Source organism: Macrotis lagotis, chromosome 1 (genome assembly GCF_037893015.1).
Source record: "Macrotis lagotis isolate mMagLag1 chromosome 1, bilby.v1.9.chrom.fasta, whole genome shotgun sequence".
NCBI classification, from domain to species: domain Eukaryota; kingdom Metazoa; phylum Chordata; class Mammalia; order Peramelemorphia; family Peramelidae; genus Macrotis; species Macrotis lagotis.
This window is the reverse complement of record NC_133658.1, coordinates 180625418-180643156: the sequence shown is the minus strand read 5'-3', so window position 1 is coordinate 180643156 and position 17739 is coordinate 180625418.

Sequence of the window (17739 nt, the reverse complement as noted above, 5' to 3'; positions counted from 1 at the left end):
CCTCCTGGTAGAGGAAGCTAAAGAATGAGGTATCTGCTCCATACTGCTGTGGCAGCTGTTGCCCCAAAGAAGGGAATTTCCAGAGACATGGATAAAAGGTTACCTGATGTGCTCACCTGCACAGGTTTGGCAGGAGTCTCTTGACCACTGTCAGCCCTAAGGAGAGAGAGAGCAATGGGAGGTAGACAATTGCTTCAGGTAATCAAGGCCTTTATAAATCCTTTAGGGCTGTAAAACCTTATACAGTTTTGTGGATTGAACTTCCTCGGGAAATGAACAGGTAGCTGATGTAATCTTTAGAAGAGAGGTGTGATGGGCTTTAAAGAGCTCACTCAGATGAATTTAAAGCTCCTTCCTAACAGTCTATACTTCACACAGATGGTTAGAAATATGCCAGACTGGCTTTACTAGAAAATGAACAGGATCAGATGAGTAGTTGGAAACTATCTATCCCTTCTAGACCTTCCAGAATGTTTTAATTTGTCATTTTCTTTAAACTGGCCCTAAGCCTAGAGTCAGCATGATATCATGGGAAGAGTGCTAAATTCTGACTCCAGAGGCCCTGGCTTCAAATTCTGCTCCATCATGCCTGAGAAGACGAGTCATTTAATGCTTTTGCACCTCAGGTTCCTCATCATTGAGAAATGAGTGAATTAAACTAAGAACTCTTCCAGTTCTAAATTATAGGATCATAGACTTGGAGCAGGGACGAGTCTTAGCAGTCATATGGTTCAATCCTATCTCCTTCATTTCATACATGAAAAACTTGACCAGACCAGGTATCAAGAAGTAGGAGAGAGATGTGGTCTGAACCCAGGTCTGAACTCTTTTCTTTTTATTATGTTGCCTCTTTAATTTATTGGATCTACGAATATGGTTACTATTTCCCAAAGTGTTATTTAGGAATTATATGGGACTGAAAAATTATTTCTCAAAACAGCCAAGAATGCATTATCAAGCTATTTTTTTAACACAGATACTTTTCAGGGCAAGAGATTACATGGTGGTCAGAACATGGGCTGCTGGCAGGAACTGCTCTTTGCTTTCATAGGTGAAAGAGGGGCCTTCGTCTTTCCTCTCTCCATCTCTTCCCCCCTTCCCCCACATTGCCCCTCTCCACTTAATCTGGAGCTCCCTTAAAATACCATTTATCTTCCCAGACATTTACACAAGAGTAAAACAAGTTAACAGAGGCTGCTGCTGCTGCTGCTGAGTTCCAACCAGGAAGTATTCAGATCTCTAGAAAACATGGGAGAGCAAATGTTTACTGACCGTGTAATTAATCTGATGATTTGCTCTGTCTATTGGCCCTTAGCACCATATTTCCTGTTCAAGCATTAGAAAGCAAAAATGTTAGTTGCTGTTTGACTAGAGGAACAAGTGTCTTCCAAAAGGGAAAAAAATGATCTATTAGCAGCCTTGCTGAGTCTTCCCATGGGAATATACTTTTAACTTTTTTTTTTTACAGCTAATTTCTTTCATACAGCAGGTTCCCAGACACATCAAATGCCTTGCATGTTATGCTGAAGTAAAGATTTATAGTCTAGGCTCATGTAATTCAATGTCAAACAACTCTGATAACACAAGGGCCTGAAGTCAACCATTTTCTCATGGGTGCTCATAAAAAAGTCATTTTTGTAAAATCACATTGGAATATCTGGTATGTCTCTCTGGGTTGTGATGGATGCTAGGGATGCTTTCCTTTTGCTTTCTTCTTCCAAGATAGACTTGTAAACTTCTCATGAAAAGGATAATTGCTTTTGTTAGCTACTCTAACACTCAAGTGCAACAATGGAACCCTACAGTTTTAATTGATGAATGTTGGATTTTACTCATTTTGATGGAGACCTTGAAATGAAAACAAAAAAAATTAAATCACTTTGAAAGCATGTGTTGTTTCTTTCCTACTTCCCAATCTTCCCAATCATTTTAACATATGTTCAAGACATTTCTGATGTTTATCCTATAAACGGGATTGCAACTTTTCAAAGCAGATTCAGTGGAGCAGCAAATTGAGACTGGGCGGGACCTTTCCACTTGGTCATTACAAGGAAATCCATTTAAAGGCAGTTCTAGAAGGGTCAATTGAGACCATCTACTTGGCCTATTCATGTGATAGAATGAGGAAACTATGATCCTGGAAAGGGAGAGACTTGCCCACAGGCATAAAGTTTCCTTTTTCAGCCGAAAGGCATAGAGTACAGATATTTCAACTCTAGGTAGTATTTGTCTTTTTCAAATTTACAACTATTGCTCCATGGGAAAGCAATAGTTTCTTTTGCTTTTGGCCTGATTTTCCTAATTCAGTTTTTTTTATTCCAGATTTTTTTTGACTTGTCTGACTAATTATTTCCAAAAAGAAAATAAATGACCCACCCTTATCATTGGGCTCTGTTCTTATCCAAAAACATGAAGATAAACTTCAACTTTAAGGTGTTATGCTTAGAACTTTTAGTGGAATGAAACAAATACTGTATGTGTGGGTATGTTTGTGTTTGTGGCATGCTTTTGAGTTAAGTGAAGGGTAGGGAAGAAATGGGTTTTGATTGACGTCCCTCTAAACCATGGGATTTAGATAGAAAGCCCCACTAGTCAACTCCGATTTGATTTTTTTTAAATGAGCAGGAAATGAGAGATTATGTGATTGCCTAAGGTCACAATGATATTGTAGTGGTGGTAGGAGTAACAATTGATCTGCATATAATTCTTTATAGCTTTATACACTACCCCAGTATAAAGGGAAAGTGTTGTGTGGCATTCAGGGAAGACTAGAACCTTTGGAAAGAGGGCTTGCTGAGCCCTTTTTTAGGGCTGCTTGTCCATCTTGGTGACTATCTAACAGTCAACTCTCAATATGGCTCCAAGAAGCTATAGCATATGGTTGATAAAACCACCTCAGCAGCCTAAACTAGCCTAAGGGTAAGAGATATACCTGAAATGTGTGAATTAGGAGAATGTCTGCCCCAAGCATGTGAAAACTTCCCTTGCTGGAATGGGAGGATGAGAAAAATTTTGTTCCAGTGACCATGAAGGTGTCTAAAGTAGGAATTGTGGAGGCTTCCAGCTTGCCCAGACATTGAAGATGCCAAAGTCATATACTGCATCCCTGGTCTTCATAAGTCAACCTGATTTTTGTCTTGTCATTGATCTCTGTTCTGGAAGAGAGAGTGCAGTTAATGACTTTATGCAACTCTGCTTCACTTAAATCAACTTAAATTCATAATATCATTGATTCTCTTCAAAAAGGAAAAATGAATAGTTTTATACATCATATCTTTTGAGTCTCTCAGCAACTCAATATATCTTCATAAGAATAAGTATATCCTTATACTATTAGAATAATGAAATAGTGAATAGAATAATGAAATAATGAAATTAATATCATTATTTTACAAATGAAGAAACAGACTAAGAGGAAGCCCATGGCTGCATAGTATCAGAACCAAGAATCAAAATCAGAACAAGGACCATTTGTGTCCAGATTCCAAGTCCATCAGAGGCAGAGAGGAGACAGGAAACAAATTTGGGAAGAGGATGCAATGAAATAAAGAATTGAACAGGATGAGAGCAATTATTTCAGAATATTATATTCAGCCTGGACTTAATGTCCTCTAAAGGTTTGTGTTTCCTAAGATATGGGTGGGGGAAAAAACTCAACATGTCCCTAAGACCTATCAGTCTGGCACATTTTCTTTATCACTTTGCTATAAATAGCTACAAACTTAAGAGGCAGACCTCATGTACAAAAGATTGGACTTCTTGGACCTCACAATTCTTAACTCAAGCCATTCATCCCCAAGGGAAATAGTGGGCCTAATAATCCCTTTTTTGAAAAGTTGTATTGGCAGTAGTGACACTAATGATAATGAAGATGGAGGAGGCTGAGTTTAATGGGGAGGAGTCTCCATCTCATAAACTGAGTATACCCTCCCCTAGGCAGCTGTAAATGTAAGTAAGAGAGAGAAACAGGGAAAGACAGAGAGAGAGAGAGAGAGAGAGAGAGAGAGAGAGAGAGAGAGAGAGAGAGAGAACAATAATGGTGTCTAAAGTCTTGTCCACTTAGGTTATCATAATAAAAATATTAATGCAAACTTCTACATAGAATAATATTTTTCCCACTAAAGCTAAAAGCTAGAGATTGATGCCTCTAAGTGTTAATGGCTTAATTCCATAATTACCTCTTTTACCATAAAATAGAAGTAGGTAGACTGGATTTTCTTTTGTTGACCTAGGGAGTTAATCCTGGGGAAGTGGATCTAGCTGGCCCTTTTGGCACTGACAAATGAGTGAGAATTTGAGTGTCTTAAGAATAACAATTCACATCAATAAAGTGGCTTAGGGTTTTCTCCCTTAGAACTGTGAGGTATGAATTGTTCTGAGAAGACTTAATGGTTTCAGGGTCCTTATTTTTGAGAGATGCAGCTCAGTTCATATTACATCTGGACTCAAACATGTGAGATCTTTGTGCTGGAAGAGAACTTGTAGGTCAAGTAATCTCACCTTTTCAGTATATAGGTATGGGGGATGGTAATAAGTGGCAGAGTTGGGATTTGAACTCAGGTCCTCCAATGGCTTCCAACATTAATTTCCATGGCACTATGGATCCCCAGACTATTTACTAGTTGTGTCAATTTAAGCAACCATTTAATCATTCTGTCTCTCAGTTCCATAATCCATACAATGATCATAAAACATTTATAAGACTTGGGAATATGGGTGAATGACTAACACTTTTATTTAAAATAGATATTAAAACATATCAAAAACTTGAAACATTGGTTTGTAGGAATCAATACCCCAAAGCAAAGCAAAACAAAACACAGTTCTGTGTGGTTCAATTAATGTTAATCTACTATGTTATTAAATAAATAATAATTATCTACTAATTATTAAGTAAATAATAATTGTAATTAATGGTGTATTACTAAGCAGTGACTTTAATGTGCCAAACACTGATGGTCCCTATCCTCAAGTAGCTGATAGTCTTATGAACAGAGATCACATGTACAGATAAGTTGTATACAGGATAAATGGAGATAATATCAAAAACTGAGATTAAGAAAGACTGGGAAAACCCTCTGCAAGAAAGTTAGAGCTTTAGTTGGGACTTGAAAGAAGTTGGGGAAGCTCAGAGGCAGAGATACATAGGAAGAGTGTTCCAGGTATAGGGACCCATGAAAATCCCAGAAGTAAATGATGAAGGATCTGTTATGTATGAGGAAAAACAGGAGGTCAATATTAGTAAACTGAAGAATATGTGCAGGAAAAAAAGGTGGAAGAAGAATGGGAAGGCAGGAAAGAACAGGTTACAAAGAATTTTGTATTATTATCTCCACCTCATAGATAAGGAAAATGAAATTCTAAAATTTGAGTCTTTTAACTCTTATCTAGTATTCTCTCTCTCTCTCTCTCTCTCTCTCTCTCTCTCTCTCTCTCTCTCTCTCTCTCTCCCTCTCACTATCTGTCTTTCTCTCTCTGTCTCTCTCTGTCTCTCTCTCTCTCTCTCTCTCTCACTATCTGTCTTTCTCTTTCTCAGTGAGAGGAAAACTGAGACTGCTAACCTCTCACAGGTCAAAGGATAAGTGATACACTAACAATAATTGATGTTCACACAAACATCAGAGGCTCACAATAGCTTCTAAGATAGCTATTACAGATATTATCATTAACATGTTTCATAACTTGTTTCAGGAAGACTAAAATTCAAATGTTGCTGTGGTTTTTTGTTAAAATTTGAGGAAATTGAACTTGAAAGAGATTAAGCAAGGTTCCTTTAATAAAATAACCAGTCTATGAAAGGTAGAATTAGAATCCAGGTCTTCTCAATTTCAGATACAGTGTTCTATCCATTATGCCTCCACAAGAGGGATTTAAAGCTCTCTTCTTTACCTGTTACCTGAATTTCCAATGTTTTATTTAATCTTCTCTCTTCTGGTTAAGGAAATATTAAGGAATGATTGATGTTAAAATAACCCATCAAGATCATAAACTAGTTGACATTTTTCTTGTAAAAATGTATTTGTGACTTAGTTTATTTTCTGCTGACCCATATCCTTAAAAGTTTCATATTTGTCACCTAGCATATGATCAGAGATATGTGAACCTGTTCATCTTTGAAAATAATTTGGTTCTTTAACAGATTCTCTCAGGAGGAGAGAAGAGGGAAGGGAGGGAAGGAGAAAAATGTAAAACTCCAAACCTTGCAAAAAAATGATTTGTAAAAATTGTTGTTGAATGTAGTTGGAAAAACAAATAAAATATTTTTAAAAAAGAAAATAATTTAGCTCTCTAAAATAAAATTTTATATCATAGTCCTAAATGAAGGATTTTGGATTAGTGTTTTGGGTCTTCTCTCTCTCTGTTTTTTTACTTTTCTCAGCTTTTTCAGTGATTTTCTCTTTTACCAATTTTTTTCTTTTACCCGATACTTTGTGTTCACTGAGGGAGTTTGTGACTTGGAGGTAAAACACAGTAAAAAAATAATTGTTTTTATGAGTACTATGAAAAGAAAAAAATAAATCAGTAAGAGAATATAGGAAAAACTGAAGGATATGGAAGACAGAGAAATAGATAGAGAAGCCAGTAAAAAAGAAAACAAAACAATTTTTTAAAAATCTAAAGATAATAAGAACAAGAAATGAAAATAGAAATAAAGAAAAGGATATATATATATATATATATGTATATATGTATATATACATATGATAAGAAAACACAATGATAATAAAATCTGAGTCAGAAAAAAAATCAAAGGTACCAGGCTATAGCTTGTCATGTGTTGTGAAGACAAAAATTGAAAAGAAAGCATGAAAGTCATCAGGAAAGGAGAATATTTAAGACTAAAATAGTAAGACCTGTGAATGAATAGCAGAAAAAATATTAGTCAAGACATCAGGAAAACAGTCTTAGTTTCCACTTTTCCACTTCCACCACCACTTCTACTAGGTGTCTGACTTTAGTAAAGTCATTAGTCCTCTAAATGGATGGAAGAGGTAATCTCTCAAGTCATTTCAACTCCTCCCCCAAATTCCAAACATGGTTTTTGGTAGGTCATACAAGCGGGAAAGAGAGAAGCAAATGAAATATGTAAATAAAAGGAAATTTATAGAATGAGGAACAATAATAGGGGAAAATCAAAAGAGAAAACTATTAATTTAATAAATTTCTCTTCCGATTTTTCCCTATTATTATTATTCCTCATTCTATTAATTTAATAATTAATTAAGCCTCTGCTGAGTGTGCTAAGCACCTTACAAATACTATCCTTTTGATTCTCACAAGGAGGCAAGTGCTATTTGTAAATCCTTTTACAGGTTAGAGAAACTTCAGCAGGATGAGGTTAAGTGACTTGCCCAGAGTCAATAAACTAATAACTCTCTGAGGATGGATTTGAAGTTAGGTCTTCTTGACCTGATACCTAGTGCTCTATCCAAGGCACCACCTAGTTGCTTGACAGAAGGGGCATAGATAATTTGTAGCATTCACAGACATGAGTACTTGTGCTTATGTGTGTGTGTATATATATATATATATATATATGTATATATATATTTTATATATATGCATATATTAATATTAGTACATATAAATATAAAGGAACTAATGAATATATCGATGTATGTCTATATGTATATGTGTATTAATAAAAATCTATTAGGAATTCTGAAGAACTGATGTTACTTTTGGTTCTATATGCAGATAAAATTTGAACTTTCTAATTCTCACCCAACCTTTTCAGTTTCTAGTTTTAGGTGTCTAACATAAGGTTACTTCTTTGGAAAATCCTCATATAAAAAGAATAGGAAGCCTGATGATCTCTGTCTTTTTTCTTGTTTCTCATTCTGGAGAGCTGGTGCCCCATACGTCTATAGCAGCATGCACACACAGATAGACAGAATCACACACATGTACAGAATTCATTAGCAGTGGAACAGGATAGATTCCCCAGCCAATGGTGGCCACAAATATATTGACCTCAGCATAACTTCAGACCTGAGAAATCCCAGACTATACCACATATTAACAAGGCAAACCCCAGGCTCTTAGGTCTTGGTCTGAGTGAAGTGGCAACAGCAGCAGCAGGAAAACAAGTCAGGGCTTGGCAAGCAGCCCCTCGCCCTGAGGATTGTCTATGGAAATTTACATGGCCAAGACTAGCTCTGTTAATTCTCCAGAAAATGGTTGTGATAGGAGAGTGGACTTCTTCCCACTGATTCCCTGCAAAAGGAAAAAAAAGCAGGTGAATTAATGACCAGCGGAATCTGAACCTTGAGAAAGAGGAACATGTGCCAGGGCAGTTGGATTGCAGATCCTCCTTGGGCTTGTGGAGAGAGAAATGGGATCTCTAAGGCAAAAAAAAAGGAAGAATTGACTGAAAGTTCTTATCTAATTATGGGAAATGAATTCCATATCTTACATCTAAACAACAGCTTTAGAGATATGGTAGAATCAGTCCAGTTCCTTAAGGCTGTTTTTAGTATCCGTGTTGTGGAACAGAGCTTATGGCCACTATATCAGGTAACCATGACATTTTTATTGTCTCTGCTTATGATCACTGAAGGGATATGATTTAGAGCCACAATATATGTGCATAATAATAAGTATCATTGTAATGGAATAATAATAATTTGTGGGATTCTCATAAGTACAAAGAGGAACGCATGTCAAACTTTTACCTTAAATACTCAAAATTCAAGACAATGTATCTGCCTGATCTATTGACTCATCCTGCTTAGGAATGCTAACTCTATTCATATTTCTCAGGGATCAGTGACCCTGCCCCTGTTTTTCTGTGCAAAATTGGCTTATCCATCACACAGAAAGGAAATCTTCCCTGGGTCAGCCATCACTGGGGGCCCACTGTGGGTGTGTATGTTTGTGTCTGGGTAAGTTTTTTTGTGCATGGCTGATGTACCTCTGTCTGCTACTCCTACCCTTTTGACCTGTCCCTGCTGTTTTCCCTATGCAGGGCATGAATCCCAGAGGGAGTCTGATATTGCATACTTTTTCTTTTCTTTTCTATTTTTAACATTAATTTAAAAATAAATGGGTTACAAATTCTCTTCGTGCCTCCTCCCCCTCCTCCTCCTTTGAGAGATTAAGTAATATAATATCAATTATACATGTGAAGTCATGAAAAACATTTCCATTTTAGCCATGTTGCAAAAAAAAGCAAGAAAAATTAAATGAAAAAAAAAGTGTTTCAAATTGCCCTCATCAGTTCTCTCTCCAAAAGTGGATAGCATTTTCTTCATGAATCCTTTCTAGTTATTTTGCGTCATTGTATTCATCAAAGTAATTAAGTCTTTCACAGGTGATCTTTATTATAATATTGTTGTTACTTTGCTATGTATAGTGTTATTCTGGTTCTGCTCATTCCTCTCTTTGCATCAGTTCATATAAGTCTTCTCAGGTTTTTCTAAACCATCTTGTTCATTATTTCTTATTGCTCAATAGTATTCCAAGATAGTTGTATACCACAACGTGTTTAGCTATTTCCCAAATGATAGATATTCTCTCAATTTCCAATTCTTTGCCTCCAGAAAAAAAAAATTTTCACGCTTTTTCCAATGTGTCAGTGCAAATGAAACTCCATGATATATTTATACAAGGTAACTTGATTCTTGATCTTAGAGATGGTTAATATGTCCCACTGCCAAAGACTGATCTACATAGGGTAGCATTATGCCCATTGAGTAATTTATTAAACAATATTTATATACTATATACTATCCTAGGCATTGGGAATTCGAATACAAATACAAAGCTTATATTCTACCAGAATCAACATTTTCCTGGAACATCTTTTCTCAAATTATTTTGTATTTATTTGAATTTATTTGAATCCAGTCCCTCCCTTCAATTCCTCCAAAAATTGTCTAGAGAGCAAGAACTATTTTATTTTTGTCTTTTTTTCTCCCCAGTGCCTAGGTATTTAATGAATACTTATTGTTGCTATTTTGGATAATGTCTTTTATGTAGACAATTATGTCCCTCAGTTTTCTCAATTGTAAAATGAAGAAGTTGAACTAATCACTGATAACTATCTTAGCTCTAGGGTCATGATTCTATGATATGATACTGAATTCTTTGTGCAAGCTTCAAGGAAAACAGGATACTTTTTTGACACCTGGAATCACATATAAGATAAAAAAAAGGTTTTTTTTAGTTTGGAGGATAAAAAACCTTACATCTTAATTACAATTATATATTAAATATATTATATATGTGTGTGTGCACATGAGTATGTGTATTTCCTGCTGAATAGAATAAGATTTGATAGTATGTTTTTAGTTCATTACCTCTACCAATTAGCCCAAACAGAAATGATAGCTCATCTACTGCTCCAGAGGAAAAGGGAGAAGCTATTAGACTTTTGGCTACAGCAGTAATATCCTGTGTCTCTGGAACTGAAGGTCCTGACTCTTATTCTGTTTGCCACATGTGTGTGGTTTCGCTGGCGACCGTGGTGTCTGTATGTATGTGGTCATAGATTTGTTATAACCTCCTGTCTGCCAAGGCGAGACCACTAGTTCCATTTTAATTCTAAGTCAACCTCAGCCTGGAGCCAATCCATAGGGCTTAAACACAAATGCTGACACTTTATACATTCATCTACCAAGCCCCACAATTTGTTGTGCCTCTAATTTTATTTTTTTCTAGGGGATTTTAAACATTTTGATAGAGATATGAAGTATAGACATGGTGATTACAAAATCAGGTATATATTTATATGCATTTTTATGATATTGAAAAATCTACTGTGGTTTCATAAAATTTTTCAAATTGTAGGGGTAATTACTAAATAACAACCTTGTAGCCAGAACATTAAGTTTTACTGCAGTGATAATTGGAAGACTCTTTAGGGATGGGTGCATAATGAACACTCAAAAGTAGGGTGCTATCTTTTAGAGAGACCTTCCAGACCAGCTTTTGGTCATATCACCATTCACAATAGAAAAAAGATTAGGAAAATATGTCTCATTTTCATATTATTTAATAGTTTTGTTTTATAAACATTCTATCATGAATGCACAGGTGACATTTTGCATTGTTTCTCCATCCGAGTAGAGTTTTGAACTCTCCTACTCAAGGTAGTATGCACAATGGAAAGAACACTTTTTTCTGAGTCAGAAAATTTTATATTCTCTCAGATTTATCTGTTGAAATTACTTTGTATGAACATATATCTCATCTACTTAGTATATTTTCATATACATATATAAATATGTATATATATATATATCATACTTTATTACTAGTATAGGTAATATATCTTTTCAGTAGAATGTAAACTCCTGGAAGTCAGAGAGTTTTTCATTTTTGCCTTTTTATTTCCCACACTTGCATTCAAGAGGCATTAATAAGTTATTAAATTGAATTGAGTCTAGGCTCAACTGCTTGCAGTCTGTGCAAATTTGGACCCATTCCTTAACTAGTCTAGCTTACATTTTACCTCCTGTAGAATGTTCAGTGATTCTTGCTCTATTTATTTGAATTAAATCAGATATTACTTTGAAAATAGAGTCTGAACCTTAGCAGGCAACTAGATGAGACAGTGGATAGAGCACTGGCCCTGGAGTCAGGAAGATCTGTGTTCAAATTTGGCCTCAGACATTTAATAATGATCTAGCTGTATGACCTTGGGCAAGTCACTTAACCCCATTGCCTTGCCAAAAAAAAGACCACTTAAGAAACTGAACTTTAGATTTCATTATTATAAAAAACAATGTAAGTCAGTACTTTTGCTGCCATAGTCCTTTTTTTAAAAGTTTTTTGCAAGGTAATGGGGTTAAGTGGCTTGCCCAAGGCCATACAGCTAGGTCATTATTAAGTGTTTGAGGCCAGATTTGAACTCAGGTACTCCTGACTCCAAGGTAGGTGCTCTATCCACTGTGCCACCTAGCTGTCCCCAGTTATAGACTTAAAAGAGATTTCTAGAATAGCAAAAAGTTACATGACTTATCTAGGGTTACACAGCTAGTATCTGTCACAGATGATTCTTAAACCCAATACTTTTCTACTTTCATAGGTGGTTCTATTTCTACTCTGCCATGCTTCTTTTTGAGGTAGAGGAAATATTGGATAGAGAAATATGATCTATAACTAACCTGTTACCACTGAACAGAAGATGTATCTAATACTGACCTCTATCCCATTGCTCAAGTCAATAGATACCCATACCCTGATCCCATAGTCCAAATTATCGTGATGATATCAATGAAGTTTTAGTAAAGTATCTTACCCCTCCATGTCAGGGACTCAGTAAATCCTTGCCCCAAAGCACAAAACTTGCCCCTAATTTGAGTACAATGAATAATCCTGCCCTAGTCTGAAAGGATTAAATCTTTAGGCTACTGCCCCCCCCAATGTCCCTAATTACCTAATTTTCTTTTCCCTTTAAAAGTTCACTTCTCAGTTGAATTTCTTGTCTCCTTTCTGAAGGTCAGCCCACTCTAGGCTGTTGTGTTCCTCCAAGTACTTCTTATGTGTCCATACTTTTCCCTCTGCTTGACCTCTTATGGCTGCTGATGCTGCCACTACTGCTGCTAATCTCTCTCTCTCTCTCTTTCTTCTTATATGCACAGAATACTTCAATGGGAACTTATTTATGGGACTGTCTAAATCTATTCCATAACTTCCATTGTTTCATTTTTTTAAAGCAATTTCACTATAGGAATTGACTAAGGATCTTCTAGATTTATTTATTTGCCTAGTTTTCCTGGGACTATCATTGCCATGGCCATTAAGATTTGAACCTTAAATGTTCTCCACAAACCTAATTTCCCCCTCTTACTAGGAATTTGCATATTAACAGTCATAACTCCAAAGATCCATTGTGAACTACCAAAAAATACAGTAAATTGTTAATCATTTGAGTTAATAACCAGTTTTCACAAACAAGATATTCTCTCCAAACATGAAATTTTAAATTATTCAAATTTATTTGACTGTGCAAGGGGAAAAAAAACTGGTTAACTACTAAAGGCACCAAAAAAATCCTTTTCTGGGTGATTTTGAGTGAAGTAGAACTGTGGTTTTTCCTATAATTCTAATATTCCTGTAATTGAATGGTTATTATAGACCTTGTTGACTCTACATTGCTATGTACTCTATAGAGTCTTCATGGGAGAGTATGGGATAGCATCTGCCTTGCCAGAAAATTTCAGAAATAAATTATTCTTGGCCAACTTTTCTTTTTTCTTTAATTCCAATGGGCAAATACTGATCAGTCACTGACTATGAGCAAAGCATTATCCTAGGAGCTAGTGTTATAAAAACAAAAAACAAACTGTTCCTTCCCTCCAGGAGTTTATATTCTACTGGGAGGATTAAAGGTAGAGAAGTATAATAAAGTGTAAGGAACAAAAAGCCAAGGAAACAGTAAATGCCATAGGAAAAACTGAGGAAGCAGAAAGCACTGATCACTTGCATGGGAGAATGTGATGGGGGTGTCAAGAAAGTTATCATGGTGGAGGTAGAATCTTCTCTTGGAGGAAGGTCTTAAAGGAAGAAAAATTAAGTTATCCCAAAATGGAGCAAGTAATAATGTCAAGGAGTAGTTAGTTGGGAGATATCTCCTATCAAAGTCAGCAGTCTGGAGTCAGAATGAGCTAGTTGAATTTTGATTCTAAGGAAGAGTTCAAAAATAAGAGCAAATTGAAATAAATTATAAAAAAAAATACAGGTTACAAATAGACTCCAAAGTTCCATAAATACTAAACTAAGGAAGGAATTGACATTTTTATCTTAGAACAAGCAGGAAATCACTGATGTTAGAGGCAGATTGGAATGACAGAAATCTTGAGGCAGAATTTGGAGGACTGCTGGTGATAGGTGATGAAGGTACTCAATTAGCATCATAGCCTTCTGGGTGGAAAGTACTCTCTAGTGAATTCTCTAGCCTAGAGCTCTTAGTGAATGGTAGAATCAAGAGAACTTGACAACTGATTAAAAGATTATATACCTGAATGGACTGGAAGGTTAGTTGGAGAATCATATTTAAATGATAAGATAAAAAATCTGTTTTAGATTGATAAACATGCTTAGTTAGCAAATTGAGAAAAAAAATTGGGTTGAATATGTAGATTTGGAAGTTATCCATTGCATAGCTATACTAACTAAACCACTGTAAATCACTGAGATCACCAAAATGAAACTTGGAGAAGGAAGAAAAGACCTAAGATAGAACCCAAGGGTGGGGAACACACACATTCTTTGGAGTAGGAGGATAGATGATGATTCAACCAAAAAGCTGTAAAGGAACAGATAGGTAAGAGGATAATCTGGAATAGACAATATCTTAGAAGTCACAGGAGGAGAAGTGGTCTGGCAAGAAAGGGGTGATCAGTAAAATCAGAAGCTGCTGAGAGGTGAGGGAGGATGAGGACCATGATGAGACCAACAGATTTAGATAGATCACTGATAACTTTAGAAAAAGCATTTCATAAGACTAGTTGGTTTAGAATCAAGATTGGGATGTGAGTGGGTTGGTGAAGAGTCTAGCCCTATGTGTCATCCATCTTCATGTGATTTCTCACCCCATTTATTGTGATTGTCCAATCAGGGTTTCACTCTCAAACCATCCCTATCTTTTCAGAAACTAGGTCCTCATTTCTATTTCCCTTGAAGGTCTGACAAGTATACCTTTTGGCTTAAACAGCATGGAACCAATTTAGCATACCACTTCCTGCAATCTCATTGCCAAACCCCATTTCAGGTATCTTTCTAGCATCTTTTTCCTTGCTCCATTAGAATGTAAACTCTTTGGGGATTTTCTTATTTGTATTAGCATCACAGCACTTAGCATAGGTCCTGGTCAATATAGAGTAAGTACCTAAAAAAATTTAGTATCTCTAGGAGATACAAGGAGAAAAGATATAACTTAGTATTTTGAGCAGATGGTAAGTTCTATAGAAGGTGGGGTCTTTTGTGTTTTTTTTTTTTTAGGGATGATGAGTCACATGCAATCTGCAATAGTTTTGAGTGCAACAGAACCAGATCAAATTGTTATTGGGAAATATTAACAAAGCAAATAAAAATAAAACATAAATAGCATTATATTTTATAACAAGTCAATATATGACCCTAGGCATCCTGATGTATAGTTTGATTCTCTTCTCCCATATTCAATTTGAGTTTATATCTTAGACAACAGAAAAGGAGTTTGTAGACAGGGAAAGACTGAAGACAGCCAACAATAGCTAACATTAATATACTTGAAGATTTGCAAAACATTTTACATATATCACTTATAAAATCTCATAATCCTGTGAAGTAAATATTATTGTCCCCATTTTACAGATGAGAAAACTGAGAGAGGTTTAGTGATTTGCCTGGAATGATAGACAATATGTGTCAAAAGGCAGGATTTGAATTTGTCTTCCTGATACCAACTCTGGCACTTTAACTATGATACAGTCTAACATTTTAATGTAGTTAAAGGAAATATAGGGCAGAGAAATATGTTCTATAATTAATTTGTTATTGACTATGTCAAATATTTTCCACAAAATAAGCCCTAGCATGATTTTTTCAGGATGTTCTCAATATAAACCATACCCCCCAAATAAGCTCCAGTTAAAATCATCAGCCAGCAATTAGTATGTCTATTGTAACATGACATATATATATAATTATAAAATAATAATATTAATATGTAAATATAAATAACATTATTGACATTAATACTTAAAATAAATAATAATGCAAATTATAATTAAATATTTGTAAATACTTAAGCAGGAGCCTTTGGACAAGATGTAAACACCTATGTAAACAGATGAACTCGAAACTTATTACTGAAGGATCAATCGGAGTACAGATACAATGTGCTTAATAACATCCAGATGAAAAAAATATCCACTTCTAATCATCATTAAGGGATTGAAAGATAAGATTAAACATGTTTCAGGCATTTATGTTCTTGAAACCAAAAAATCCTGGTGAATAAAACAATTTAATGTTGCCACTTGTTTTGAGAGGTGACCAAAGAGGTCTGCTAGGTCTAGGACTCAGCCAGCACTCATCCTTCTAAAGACATGAAGAACTTCCTTGAAGAGAGAACAATAGATCAAAAATGATTCCCAAAGGAATCTGTCTATCTACAGCTAAGCCCTGAAAATAAGCCCTAATGCATCTTTGGAACAAAAATTGGAAGAAGACCCAATTTTATTTTGAGGGAAATATGGTAGTTTACCTATTTAATCTATTTGCTTTCTGAGCTAGTATTACATTAACATTGACCTCCATTCCATTGCTCAAGACTTTTAAAACTTCTTAAGACCTATCGAGAGGCCTCTTGCTTCCACCCCATTGTTCTGGAGCTATGGAAACCACCTGATGCCCACACTCCTACCCCATTGTCTAAGTTACAGAAACCACTTGAAACTCGTACTTATATCCCATAGTCCATCTAAAAGTGCCACCTTCCCTCATTCAATTTCCAGGCTGCAAAACTGTGAGTTCTCTTACATAGCTTGAAAAAAGAGGCCTGTTGGTCTAAGGCTCCTCATGCCAGCCCTATTAAAAAAAATGAATCCCTGACTTTGCCTGAAAGCCCTCAGCTATATATCCTTAATTACTCCATCTTCTGTTTTCTGAACTACTGCTTTACTGAACTACTGAACTACTATCTTTACTGTTGTACCAACTCCTTTCCTGTTTTATAAGGTCTAAATGAGTAGTGCTGAATTGTTCAGAATTATAGGACCAAAAAAATCAAGATAAAACAGTTAAAAGCAGCAAAAAGAGAATTCATAAATTTTTAAAAGTATTTTTAAATATTAACATTATTCTAATTTACTTTTATTTTTAGACATTTTAAAATGAATTTTTATTTGTTTTTTTTACATGTGAAATCATGTTATATTGCAAAAAAAGCAAGGAAAATAAAGAGAGTAAAGAAAGGTTTTTAGGATCGGTCTTGCCTTTTTTTGTTTGTTTTTTGGAATGGAAATTGGGATAGTGACTTTCCCAAGGTCATACACCTAGATAGTTATTAAGTGTCTGAGTCCAAATTTGAACTCAGCTTTTCCTGAATCCAGGTTCGGTAGTCTATCCATTGGGTTACCTAGCTGCCCTCAGGTTTTTATCTTAAATAAACTTCTGGAACCATTTGAGCCCTGGTGGATCACACTTTTCTTTGTGAAATGTCCTTTCTTGTACTTGGTGAACAGGGGGACACCAAGAGAAATGCTACCACCTCTAAGCCCCCTGAATGTGTCATCTTTGCTACACAGTGCTTTTCTCTTTAAATCTTTAGGCATTTGTACCTTTGGCCACCTTATTGCCCCTCTTTCATTTTGCAATGTTACCTCATATTTCTCCTTGAGGAGACAGAAGTAAGGTTTTTGGGAAACTGCCCTCTAGTATCTGGAGAAGGGAGCAGAGTACATTCTCCCTTGGTATGAACAATGAACTCCTTCTTTCTAATCATGCTGTAAGCATTAACCAGATAGCTAAGGAAACTGCACATGCCTTTTATGACCTGCATGAATCCCTGAACTTTTTAACAATATGGCCCTGGATAAAAGGATAGACTTAGACAATCTTTATGCCTCCAGTGAAAATGTTTGTGCCATTGCTTTTTGTGTATTTATAATTCCCAATAAGTTGAATATAACATGGAAAATGCTGCCTGTTTGTGAGAGGTCCAATAAGAATCTAGTTTCCCCCAAAATCTTCCTCTGTGTGTGGTTCCTGACTTTTTTCCTCTTTAGCGACTTCACTATTCATCCC